Here is a 13877-nt window from a genome sequence, read left to right on the forward strand (position 1 = left end):
AATTGAGTTATTCATAAACAGTAATGCCAGCGATATTTTATGTATAACAGAAACTTGGCTTGTAAATTATCAGTTTATGTATAACTTCAGTGGTCACCAGATGGCTAGTATGTTCAGTAGAAAAAAAGCTATACGTGGTGGCTCATTAATAGTTATTGACAAAAATCTAAAATTTAAAGAACGTAAGGATGATGTGAGCCTTTCTATTGAGCAGACTATTGAAATAGCCTGTGCAGAGCTTGAGCATGTCATTGTTGTATGCGAATACAGACCTCCTAGCGGGTTATATGAAGCATTTGAGAAAATATTGGAAAGTGCATTATTGAAATTATCTGGATTAAGTAAATATATTTTTATTTGTGGTGACTTCAACATAAATTTATTAGAAAACTATAGTACAAGTATTAGATTCAGATCATTATTATAGTCATATAACCTCATTAAATCATTCAGAGCCATCTAGAATCACTGAATCCACTGCAACATGTATTGACAACATATTTACCAACTGTGTACCTAATCATGAATGTATTATAAATATGTTAAGTTCTGATCATTGTGGACAGTTGGCTTCATTTAATTCGCAAATAAAAAATAATGCTAAGGATTTAAAACAGACATTTGTTCCAATTAATTTGTATCGAATTGAGAAGTTCAGAAGTAATATCATGGCAAAGCTCTCATATTTACAATTAAATGATAATTCTAATGAGCTTTATAACAATTTTTTTAAATTAATTAAAACAGAATTTAATGCCATATTTACTTCCAAGACAGTCAATTCTAGGAATTTTCTTAAATTTAATGATTGGGCGACTGTCGGAATTCACAAGAGTAGGCAGAGGTTGTATGAACTTTATAGTGAAAGATCATACAACCGGTCTTTTTCATTTATCAGTTATGTTAGTGCCTACTCTAAACTATTCAAACGTGTATGTCATACAGCTAAATCATTTCATATAAAAAAATGACATGGAAAATTATTAATTGCGAAACTGGAAGAGTCAAAAATAAAATCTCCGACTTTAATTTATCTATTGATAACAATTTATTTTCCTCAAATCGGGATGTTGCAACTGTTTTTGAAAAAATTTTTGCTGACATTCCATTTTCGACTACTAACTCATTAAACTCCTCTCCTACCGTTGCTGAATCATTATTAAAAAACAATGTGGAAGAATGTAATATTCGTTTTAAATTTAATACAGTAAGTGTAAATGATGTAATAAGTTCCTTCAGATCTCTAGATATTAAGAAAACGGCCGATCTGTGGGGGACCTCTGTTAAGGTAGTCAATTCGATAACTGATGTAATCGCACCCTACCTTGTCACTATATTTAATAATTGTGTCCTTAGTGGCGTGTTTCCTGACCTCATGAAACATAGTAGAGTTTTACCAATATTTAAGTCAGGTAGTACATCAGACCCCAAAAACTATAGGACCATCTCTGTACTACCAACTCTTAGCAAGATCTTTGAAAAGTTATTACTAAATCAAATGCTAGTACATTTTAACAATAACAAGTTGCTACATAAGAAACAATTTGGATTTACAAGGGTTCGCTCGACAACTGACGCTGGTGTTGAGCTCGTTCAAAATATTTACAGGGCTTGGGAGGAGTCACAGGTTGCATTAGGGATATTTTGTGATTTTTCTAAGGCCTTTGATTGTGTGCAACACGAAACTTTGGTCAGGAAGCTACGTCATTATGGAATTAGGGACACTGCACTCAGTCTTCTGATTTCGTATCTGAGCAATCGGATTCAGAGGGTTGATGTAAATGGAAAGAGATCTCCCAGGTCTCCAGTTACTGTGGGGGTCCCTCAAGGATAAATTCTTGGATCATTTCTGTTCCTTGTTTATATAAATGAACTGCTACATCTCCTAGGTGATAAACTCGAGTTAGTATTGTTTGCTGATGATACTTCTTTAATTTTTAAAATAAAATGCTCTCTTTGAAATAGTAAATTGGTTTAGTGTTAATAATTTAATGTTAAATAGTAAAAAGACAAAATGTAATTAATTCACTACTCCCAATTTAAGATGTGTCAAAACGAGTGTACTTTTAAACGGGGAAGCATTAGATGTTTTAGAATCAACAGAGTTCCTTGGTATGACAACAGACTCTAAGCTCCAATGGGGCCCCCAAATAAATAAATTGGCGAATAGACTCAGCTCTGCAGCCTATGCGGTAAAAAAAAATAGACTTTTGACTGATGTGGATACGGCTCGCCTTGTGTATTTCAGTTATTTCCACAGTAAAATGTCGTATGGCATCCTACTCTGGGGTAATGCAGCTGACATTAATATCATTTTTGTACTGCCAAAAGATTCGTTAAGAGGTAAATTTAAAGAAATTAAAATAATGACTGTCGCTTCTCAATTTGTTATGTATGTACGCAAAAACATAAACGATTTTCCCAGAAATTGTGACGTACATTCTATTAACACTAGGAACAAGAATAAACTTGTTACTCCAAGTACCCGATTACACAGTGTTAGTAACTTTTTTTTGGGGCAATGTACACGTTTTTACAACAGAATCCCAGAAAACGTTCAAAATTATTCAATTATAAAATTCAAAAGAATCTGTGTGTATGCTAAAGGATATTACAACACTAATTACTTTTTAGTTGACTGCACACCTTGAGAATGAAATGATCGCTTCCAGGTTGTTTCAAATAACTAAAATATAATTATTATTGTACATGCAAAATGGAAAAAAAAATATCCCGCTGAGTTTCTTTCGCCGGTTCTTCTCAGGTCCGAGGTGCTAAATGCCGAACCACTGGTAGATTTTTGACTATCAATAAGCAAGTGTAAACACTTCTATATTGAATAAAGATGTTTGACTTTGACTTTGTAATGGTTACATAAAAATCCCTCTGCTTGGATAAAATTTACCTCTTTTTGCGGTGAATGCTTGGAGCATAATTGCGTCGTTCTAATTTTATCAATCATTGAGATCAATCGATTTTTCAAACAATCTTTTCACAGTAAGTCCGAACAGTATTTATAGTAAATACCCCGTTGGGAAATTTCTCGTCTCAAATTATAGGAAAGGATTAAATGCCACTTCGCTGTTCCCTAGTACACGAATCAACGGCAATTTTTATCCAAATAAATACGAGAATTCTATAAAAAATGTGCGCAAAGTTTTCTGACAAATGTTTTATGTATTAACTCGCGATGTAAGTTACGTTGACTTTTTTATTTCGCTAGAACGGAGTTGTGATTTAACGAAGGCGAAGTTTCCTTCATACCATGACCGAACTCTTGTACTCTTATGGTAATACATTATGCGCAGGTTCATTAACTTGCATGGTGTGATAAGTTTTAACTAGTGTTCGTTCAATGGTCAATTCGTCAATTTGCATCATTGAATCATTTAGGAAAAAAATATATAGAAATCTACTTTTTATGGCATCGGTAGGCGAGTGGTTTAATGGGCCATCTGGTGGCAAGTGGTCACTACTGTCTATAGAAAGATTAACCAATTTTTACATAACCAATGCGTCACAACCTTAACAAACTTAGATATTGAAATATTATGTCCCTTGTGCCTGTAGTTAAGCTGGCTCACTCACCGTTTAAACCGGTTCACAACAATTACTACAAATACTGCTACCGAGGCTGGCCTATCAAGTAATCAAGTAACGTCCAAACCAAGTAGATCTTGGTTCAGACAAAGCTTTTTCTACGCTTATCCTTGCAATTTTTCATTTATTGATAACACGAGATCGTCAATAGCTTCAAATTAAAAAAAAAGAACAAAATCGAATCGTGGTATTTTTCGTTAATCCTGTGGTAACTTTATCCAAGTCAAAGAACATAAAAGAATTGTCAAAATCGTAGAATGAATCACCGATAGAGCAACGGACGTAAATATATTGTGTATGTCGAAATACTTAAGTTGAATTCACTTGTATTAAAAATATTAGTATTGGCACTGTCGACATTTGTTTAAGTCGCGGAAGTATTGACTTGGCACTGAAGAACGCGAGGTTGGTTGGTCAGGTTAGAGGGATCAGATCACAATTTGTGTCAATACTATTAGTTTGGAAATTTCTGCTTTCAGAAATAAGAAATGTTTTCATGAAAACAAAATTGTTAAGTATGGGCGTCCATCCATTGAAAGCATGTGACTTCATTCCGAATTGAGGGATGACGAAGATGACGGGATGATGAGAAGATAGAACACGTGGTTTTAAAGTTATAATAGTGAGTTTGAATTCGCGCCGATTCCACTGACTTACCAGCTATTAAGGAGAGGGAGGGAGATATTAGGTATCCCTTTTCGTACAAACACCGTGTATGCAAAATTTAATGATGAGTTAAGTAGTTAAGATGTTTTATCGTTACAAACAAACAAACTCATTTTCACATTTATAATATTAATTAGGATTTCGTGTTTGATGCTGAACTTTATACATGGCTTATAATAAGAAATAATATTAATTTGCATAAGAATTATTCTCATAACATTCTGATTTTCACGTGAGTGCACTAGTCTATCTCTTAATTTATTTGTCTAAAGTACTTTTTCTTTTTTGGGCGTTAAAGATTTTTCTTCTGGGCATAAACATGGCTTTCAAACTAAGTTCTTTTTTTGTATATTATAGTTTTCTATAACGTATGATGAACTATTAAATAATACAACTCTTACATTAAGACCAAATTTTTTTAACAGCAAAGAATGTTAAAGAACATTAAATATACATAGAAATATATACTTAGTAAATAATAGAAGCAATAAAACTACGAATGTAATAAACAGCACTAGAGCACAGTAGACCGTTTTATAACACTTCCGAACTTAAAGTTTTACTGTCTTCAAAAACTATCTGAACTCCCGCGAGATGGAATTCGATTCGATTGAAAACTATTTGCTAGTTATAACGATACCAATACAAATATTTAATGTAGAAGACTTGTTTGCAAACACTAATTGGAATCACAACTGTTTAAACTTGCTACATCCTGTTTTTAAGTGGATTCCGTCCAATTTAGCTGGATTTATATTCGTTTATAAACGTTTTTGATTGAAAAAATATTGTTTTTGCGATTGTAAACTGAATATAATAATCCGGTAAATCGATTATTTATTATTAGGTTAACATAGAAAGCTATTCATTCGCAACTATGTTTGCCTCGTCTAGTTTGTGCAGAATAGACAAGAGTATTCATTATTATTAACAATAAATATATCTTTTATCTATTAAAAAACAAGTGAATATCATTCGAAGATTTTTCGGGCACAAATCATTCATGTGCCTCATTTGTGTTTACAATTGGTCTTGTCCTCGGCTGTCACGGAAAACATCGCGACGAAACCTATATAATTCGGATTTAAATATAGCATATGTGTATGGATGTACCAGCTCTGATCTACTAACGTAGTCGAATACGCATTAAAACCTGTTATTAAAGAGAGCAGGGCTTAGCCCAAAAAAATATACGGATTTTTTTTTCATACTATTTTAATAAGGCAGACGAGTAATTGGCCACCTGATGGATCGTAACTGGAGGAATAAGACGAAGTCACGTGTTAAATTTATACTTTTAAAATCGTTTATCCTGACTTTCTGTCTACACTCATCCAAAATTACTGAGTCTAGAATACTGCAATTAGCAGTTTCATTTTAAGCATTCGTTAAGAAATTATAATTGGTAATAACCACTTCAAAAAAATAGGAATGGAAGAGGTATACCGTAACGGGTAGCTAGTTTAATATAAAATTATATGAATGTTTCTACGTAAAATATAATGATTGTTTATAAATGTGTTTATTGTGTATATATTGAATGTTTATATATAATTAAACTTATATTTAAAGGCGAGAGATCACCTTTGTCAGGATTAGCCATGATTTATGACTTCTAGATGCAATTGAAAAACAAGATAAAACGTCAAAATCAATTGTACAATCAATATACTTCTTCAAATAAAATTAAAATCAGTGTTTAGTCCAAAAATCAAATTAATAGTCTCAATATTCCCTTTATATCACAAATGAATCGAAATTAACAAAAACTATCGTAGATTACACGGCACAATAGCGGTTCGTCGTATTTGTGGTGCATTTACAATGACGGTTTCTCTTCCCAGTTGAATTGCGCCATTCTGTGTGCGCTAACCATCCACACGACGCTCCGCTAGATTTTGACACTGACGAGTAGTTGTCAAATCTAGTTCCGACGTAATTCAACATATGGCGCTACGCATGCGCCGTCATATTGTTTATGTGTAATTAATAAACGTTTACCAACTAATTGTCTCGAAACATAATCAAGTTACTGGAAAATAAATACGAACATACCACACAATATTTTCATCGGAATATTTTAAGGACGTGGAAACACGAGGAGTATTAATCTCATTATAGCAGCCATAAAACATCGTTAAGAAGATCAGGTACTTTAGCGAAAAACAGATACGAGAAATGAACGGAAAATGAAATCCAGCAAATGATTAATTAGTGTAGGTTTTTATCGTATTTGTGGAAAGATCTGGTAAGTAGAAATAATTATAATTTCCAATTCTTGTATTGACGATTTGTATCGTCAAGTTCCCTTTTCCTCATTTGTCAAGTTGCTATCCTATAAGATTGAAGATTTTGAGGTCTTGGATTCGAACATCAGGTCATACAATAAAAAGCTTTTCAGAATTTCTAGCAGTAATTCCGTGCTTCAAAAAGGTCGTGAAGTCGTTGCCTCTTCGCCTGAACTCTGAACTCTTTCTAGTTGATTTGGGTTTGCCGTCCAACCAGATTATTGTGCACAATATGATCTACACAGTTATGTAGATACCGCAAACGAAAGATACCTAGATAAAACCTCCAACTTCGTTTGAGTTTTGGATATATTTGATGACCGCTTCAACTTCCAGTCTTCGATTGATTGTAGATAGACATATTTTACTAGGTTATTAAATGATACTAGTTTTGTTGCTACAATAAAACTCCGGCTACATTTATATTATTTTTAATAAACATAATTTGCATCAGTGTATTTGATTATTTATAGATAGGATGTGAGCAAGAAAATAACTCCGTTTTAGATTCTTTTCACCATAGTCTCGGCTTATACTGTAGTAGAAGTAACAGCCTGTATACAACCCACAGTTGGTTTATTGTTTCCTCTCCTTTTGAGGAAAAGTTTTGGGACTTATTCCACCACTTGTTCCAGTGCGGTTTGGCGAATGTCCTAATGACATAATGTCATCCGATACGTGCAAGTTTTCCCACAATATGTTCCTTGACCAAGCACGAGATGAATTACGAAGAAAAAATAAAGATATCAAAAGTTGAATCTTCATCTTCTGTCAAGATTCACACGTTCTAGTCAAACTTGTCTATAAGAACAGTAGACTCGCCATTAAATATTGATTGAAGATAATGAAGAACTATACAAGATATTCGAAGGCTTTCTGTCATGGTGATGAATAACCTGTTTTCTTTTAATGCCAGAAGGCTTATGCTGAATCATTGTCCAATGGGATATTATATTTCTGCCACAAAAATATCGTCTCTTTCCGTTTGAAAATAAGAATCATAATTTATCTCATCTATATCTGTTTGCCAATTACCAGGACGTATCTTAAATAAGAATAATTATCGAGGAACAATATTTAAATTTGAGCTTTAAATAAATATCAATAAGAAAGAAAATCTTATGACAAAATCATGAAACGTCTGTAAGAAAAATGGAAAGAAGATTCGCATTTGTTAGTAAGATCATTGTTAACGAGCCAACCTTTGTTTTTCTCTTTGAAAACATTATGTTCGGAATTCGCCTTTATTTTGACGTTAATATATTTCGCTTTCTTGAAATTATATTACATTTCAAATTTTAACTTTGAGATAGACGCTTATATTTATTTTGGATACTTTTTGTTCCGCACGACGAACTATGGATAATTTACGAAATTTACGAATTCAACAAAAATTGTGTTTAATTTAGAAGCATTAAGTATACTTGTTTATTGACTGTCAAAACGTTTCACTTATTGGCGAAAGACGCTCAATGAGAGTGTTTGTTTTCAAAGACAACATATATATTATTATATATGTATGTATATTTTATGCGAAACTTTTTTATTGTAGATCATTTCATTGTCATGGAGAGCTTTCATCGAAAAATTCGTATCTTTTTTTGTATTGACATTGATAATATGATCGTTCATATAAAACGAAGAGCCGAGATGGCCCAGTGGTTAGAACACGTGCATCTTAACCGATGATTTCTGGTTCTAACCCAGGCAAGCACCACTGAATTTTCATGTGCTTAATTTGTGTTTGTAATTCATCTCGTGCTCGGCAGTGAAGGAAAACATCGTGAGGAAACCTGCATGTGTCTAATTTCAACGAAATTCTGCCACATGTGTATTCCACTAAACCGCATGGGAACAACGTGGTGAAATATGCTCCAAAATCTTCTCCTCAAACGGAAAGGAGGCTTTAGCCTCGTAGTGGGAGAATTACAATCTGTTACAATGTAAAAAAAATATATAATCTTTACTACTTGTGGAAAATTACGTTATATTTTTACAAAAACGCGTTAAAGTATCTTGATAATATTCTTGAACATATTAAGAAACACTTATTAATATTTTCTCCAATATTACGCTCGAATATAATTTTGTCTTGTAATTACTTTCATGATAAATGGTTTCAATTTTTACACATATTTTTGTTTACTTTAGCCGACATCATATGAGACGGCTTTTCTTAATTCAACTGATATTAATTTCGTGACATATTCGGTGAATGTGAACCACTTTTGATAATCCTTATTTAAAGAAATAGAATACGCGTTATTTTATAAAATATAAAATGACTGAAGCCAGTTTTAAGAGTTTAATGTTTTAAAAACAATAATGATCTGGCGTTTGAAGTGATGTTACATTTTGCAAATGTCTCAATTCTAGAGAAAGAAGAGAAGTTTCAATTGTATTCCACCACACAGCTCTAAATAATTTAGCTTAATACACATGTACCAGAATTTCAATAAACTCATTCAAATTGCAAGAGATAAATTGTAAAGAAAAATTAATCATTGAACCGCTGTGAAATCTCGATTCAATCGAATTTTAAATTAATATCAATTTTATAAAGATTCAAAGATGATTTCAGCCAATATTTTTTATCCGAAGTTATTCGAACTACTAAAGACAATATAGATTATTTAGATATTATGTATATTATCCTTTCTGATTTCAATATTCAAAATGAACTCGGTACAGATTCTTCAATATTAAATCTATTCTTTGTTCTCACAAATTCGATTCGATTGTAAGAGAAGAACTCTGTGAAATTTTGCTGAATTCATCCGATAGATTGGGTGGATATTTGATCTGCTTTTGCCGAAGTCCGATAACGTTAAAGTATTCTGGAGTTTGTGGATTCTATTCTCGTTTGGTGATTTTATTTTAGTATGCTTTTCGAAAGTATAAACTTAGAAACTTAATCGGTTTTTATCCGCGAAATGTTGAATAATTTAAATTTATTTACTTGACCGTTTATTGCAAAACAGAAATTTTAAAAGAACTTTCTACTGGCTAACCTTCCAAAGTTCAGGAACGTAATACACAATACATACATACAAACATACGTTTTCATAATTTACGAAGATTTAGATATAACAGACTTTAATCACAATATCGTGATCAGTCGTTAGGAGATATAGAGTGCTGTAAATTAGTATTAATCTCATCCATAATGAGAGAATATATTTGAAGCTCGCAATTAAAGACATTCAATTAAATTGTTAACGCTTGTATCTTCAGTTTCAATAAATTTATTTATTTTTATACAAATGGTTGTTTTTTATTTATATTGTTTTCTTTTCAATCTATCATATTACATTTGCAGTCATTTGTCTGAAATGAGTGAGTGATATTAAATATAGTATTTCCTTTTTATGATTATTATCATATAGTTTTTAGAAATAATATCACTTTGAAAAGTTTCCTGGGTATATGTGTTTGAAATTAGTGGACTTTTACACTTTTTTTATCTATTACCATGAAATTGGTACAAGACTGTATTTTTTCTTAGAAGTTTTTATATGATCAAATTTGTTACAACTTACAACTAGATGGTGCTGCCGCTCATTAACTTCTATTCCTTTCAGCCGATCACATGACTTTAACTGTCAAAATAAAAAGCTGTCAAATTAAAAGTCAAATACCATATTTACGTATGATTTACATATGATAACGTTAACTGGTTTAGTTATTTATAAAAATAATTTAAGAAGGATTTCAACGCAAGTGTTCATAAGCAAGTAATTTTCATTCAATCCACATCACTCGTATTAGGGATATATTTTTGTCACACCAAATAAAACATTTAGAGATTTATCTCGAATAAATTTACAACATAAAAATCTGTCTTTTTCCTCCTTTAGATCAGCAGAAATCCTATTATGCGGTTAATAAAGGTCCGGAATGCCATAAATTAGCATTAAAAGGAAACCGTTTGATGGTTCGTTGTGATCAAGCGGTGTTTTTTCCAGAGCCTATACGGTTCACGGGTGCGTTTGCGAAGATGTAAAAACATATCAGTGTAGTATATCTTCTACCTAGTAATATTTTCAACCATTACTACTCAACACGTACTTCGTTTCTTTAGCCATATGGCTAGGCAGGAGGACAGCCTGCAAAGACTTATAATGGTTGGCCACGTGGAGGGGAACAGAGGTAGAGGAAGAGCGCCGTCCCAGTAGATAGACACAGTAAAGGCGTCTACAGGATTCAGTGCCCAGTCTTGCCTACGAATGGCACATAATAGGAATGCCTGGAGGAAGGTGGAAGGTGTACAGGAGAGCCACACGCATGGTGGTCACGACCTTCAGTAATAAGGAAACGACTAGGAAGTAGTATTATTTTAAATGACTGACTAACATTAAACGTACGGATTAAATCGGTGGAAATTATGCACTGTTCCTTATAGAACGTAGGTTAGCACTAATCATCCAAATTTCGTCTCATTAGGGGATATCGGTATTTGAGGCTATTTTAATTAATTAGAATAGATTTTAATGTTTTGGAAGTTCTTTACCTAAGAGGGTCAAACCTTCATTGCGACTGACAGGTATACGACCACCCGTTTCGCAACGAGCGTTTTTTTCATTGCGCATAATTTGGAAATGATATCTTTTAAAGTATTTTTTCGAATGATATGGAGTGAAAGATGATTTTAATCTATATTAAATGCCCAAGGTAGTCGTAGTCCCGAGATAAATATTAATTTGTTAAAGAATTAATAATTAATTGGATAAACTCGTTACGCATATTACCTACAGATATTAAATTGTACTTAGTGCTTTTTAGAAGATTGACATTCCTATTGCGAAGTTTTCTGTTTTTTTAGACCTACAATTGTTCAGAAAATTGTTTTCAAATATCTCCCAAGGTTTATACAGTGGTAGCTATGAATGCTTGCGAAAAATTGCTTCGGTAACAATTCGGCCATTTTGTACAAAAAAATTACAATACGAAACTCCGTTTATCGTTATTTTATTGGTGTAAATCGTATCAAAACCGTTGAATGGTTGATTTCTTCGTTATTTTAAACGATTAAGTTTAATTTAATATTATTATAATATTTATCTTGTTCAAAATATAGACAATACCGAAAAGTAAGTATGCGTGCAAAGTCCGAGCGTGTCGCTAGTATTAAAATACAATAACAGAATCACACGAAGATTAAATCGTAATGTCGAATTTATGTATTTTTACACGTTGATAAAACTTTATTTAATTTTGTTCAATAAAAATGATTTATTCGGTGTAATTTGCGCTGTAAATGAAGGCGATAATTTATCATTTTTTATTAATTTTTTACCATTCAAACTGTTATTTTTAACGACGTAACGACACTTTTGTGTTATATTTACATCAAAAGGCAGTTATTTAATCGGGTAAAATTTACTCAAATAACATTTATAAATCTAGAATCATATTTTTGAAATAAAATATATGTTTTCGTATTTATAACAGCAATTATTAAAATTTTATAATTTAATGACAGAAGGAAATCGCTGTTATTTCTAAATTGGGATTGGAAATAAAGTCTTATTGATTCCGATCTCACTCGATTAGTTATTCTTTTTGTAATCAGAGAAAAGGATATGTTGGACTAAAATAGCAGCCTAGCCAGCCAGAACACGTCCCACTGTTGGGTTCATAGCTCCTCTCCAATCGTGGAAGAGGTTTAAAGCTTAACCCATCACGGAATAAATAAAGAATACAGTTTAAGAAAATGTATTTAATATTTCGCTTGATTTTTTTACATTTAGTTTAAATGTCTAAAATGATTAAGAGAAACACGCTTCGGTAAAGTAATTCCATCTGTAAATATTTCCAACGCAATGTTTCAACTCCTAAATAAACGTTGAAGTGAGGAAATTTGAAAACGCAAATGTTGTCGGAGTATCTGTGCTGCATTGGATGGAGTACAAACATGCACTAATTTCTCAAGTTTCCCACCGTATAATATTAAGTATTCATGAAGTTTCACTTTAAAATTTCAGACGTTCACTATCTCGTATAGGGGCTGCGGTGTGGGCCACAAACCGTGGCTTTGTGTTTAACTAGCCTCATTAAAAGGGGACTATGTTTGATGTTGAAACATGAATAATGTTGAAGTTTGAGCCATTCTCCTCGAGTTTTATATTCTTTCCTACCTGTGTGTGCTTTTCACTCGACATATTCTCATATGTTATTCTTTACATTTGCTTTCATATCGCAAAATATACCGATACTGCGGAAACTGTATTAATAATAATACTCGACGTAATATATTCCAAGCGTATTTATTAAACAGTTTGTTCGTATTTTCTATTATCGAAATGTATTTCTATGTTAATATGTCGGAGAAGTTCATTCAATTTACAACTCGATAAATAAGATTACAAAGCGGCCCAAAAAATACCCTGCAACACCCCTACAATTGCCAAACATAATTTCCAAAATCGTGAATGTCAACCCATTGTTATTCTACAGTCACCCTCCGGCATCGAGACCCGTACCTTCAAAAGAAATGTGAATTTACTCGTACCCCTTATTTTATTGTAAATCTGTGACCGCAATGTTGACGAGCCTTTTAGGGGCTTGCGGAATTGAAAACGGTATAGTGACACTCTAACTGTGGAAGTGACACTTTAAGACCCCGGTAACTGTTGTTTTGCGGCGAAACTTCGCCGTTTAAGTTTGAGTTTGTATAGAGATTATTTGATGTTTTGTAATTCTTGATTGATTTACTGTTGTATTCTGGTAAATGTATTTACTACTACGTCCTGTGATGTAAGACGCATTTTTTATATTATACGTGTAATATTAATATAATCGAAAACATACATAAACGAATTTTTTATTCTAGTTTAAGGCAATGTTACCTAGTGCTAGGGCTTTGTGCGAGCTCGTCTTGGTAGGTACCACCCACTCATCAGATATTCTACCATCAAACAGCAGTACTCAGTATTGTTCCAGTTCGAAAGATGATTGAGTGTATCTACATGCACAAGGTTAATATTTCTTCAGCACCATTGTCTATGGGTGGTGGTGATCACTAACTTACCATAAGGTGGCCCATTTGGAAGGATGCATAGCTACCAATACCATATATAATTTGTTATAATAAATATATATTTATTTGTAAGTTTTCCAATTTTGATGGTTATTCTGGACAAGCAGACCGGCAAAAATACAAAATTACATTTTAAAATAGAGTATCGCCTAAAGTCTGTTTTCAACATTACACGAGGGAGATACAAATTGAGTTTTACATATTCTGTAAGTGTGAACTGTGAAGTCCGCACTAGAGCCGTGACTACACTCGGGTATAGCTCAGCGAATACCGATTTTATTTCG

The 13877-nt window shown here is 32.7% G+C and overlaps 1 protein-coding gene across 1 annotated transcript in view; it reads right to left on the reverse strand.

Moving 5' to 3' along the window:
* The window catches only part of LOC113398499 (uncharacterized), a 273433-nt gene that overhangs the window by 51627 nt on the left and 207929 nt on the right, over window positions 1-13877 (reverse strand). The gene's annotated exons all lie outside the window — the stretch shown is intronic.

Source organism: Vanessa tameamea, chromosome 26 (genome assembly GCF_037043105.1).
Source record: "Vanessa tameamea isolate UH-Manoa-2023 chromosome 26, ilVanTame1 primary haplotype, whole genome shotgun sequence".
In the NCBI taxonomy this organism is placed as follows: domain Eukaryota; kingdom Metazoa; phylum Arthropoda; class Insecta; order Lepidoptera; family Nymphalidae; genus Vanessa; species Vanessa tameamea.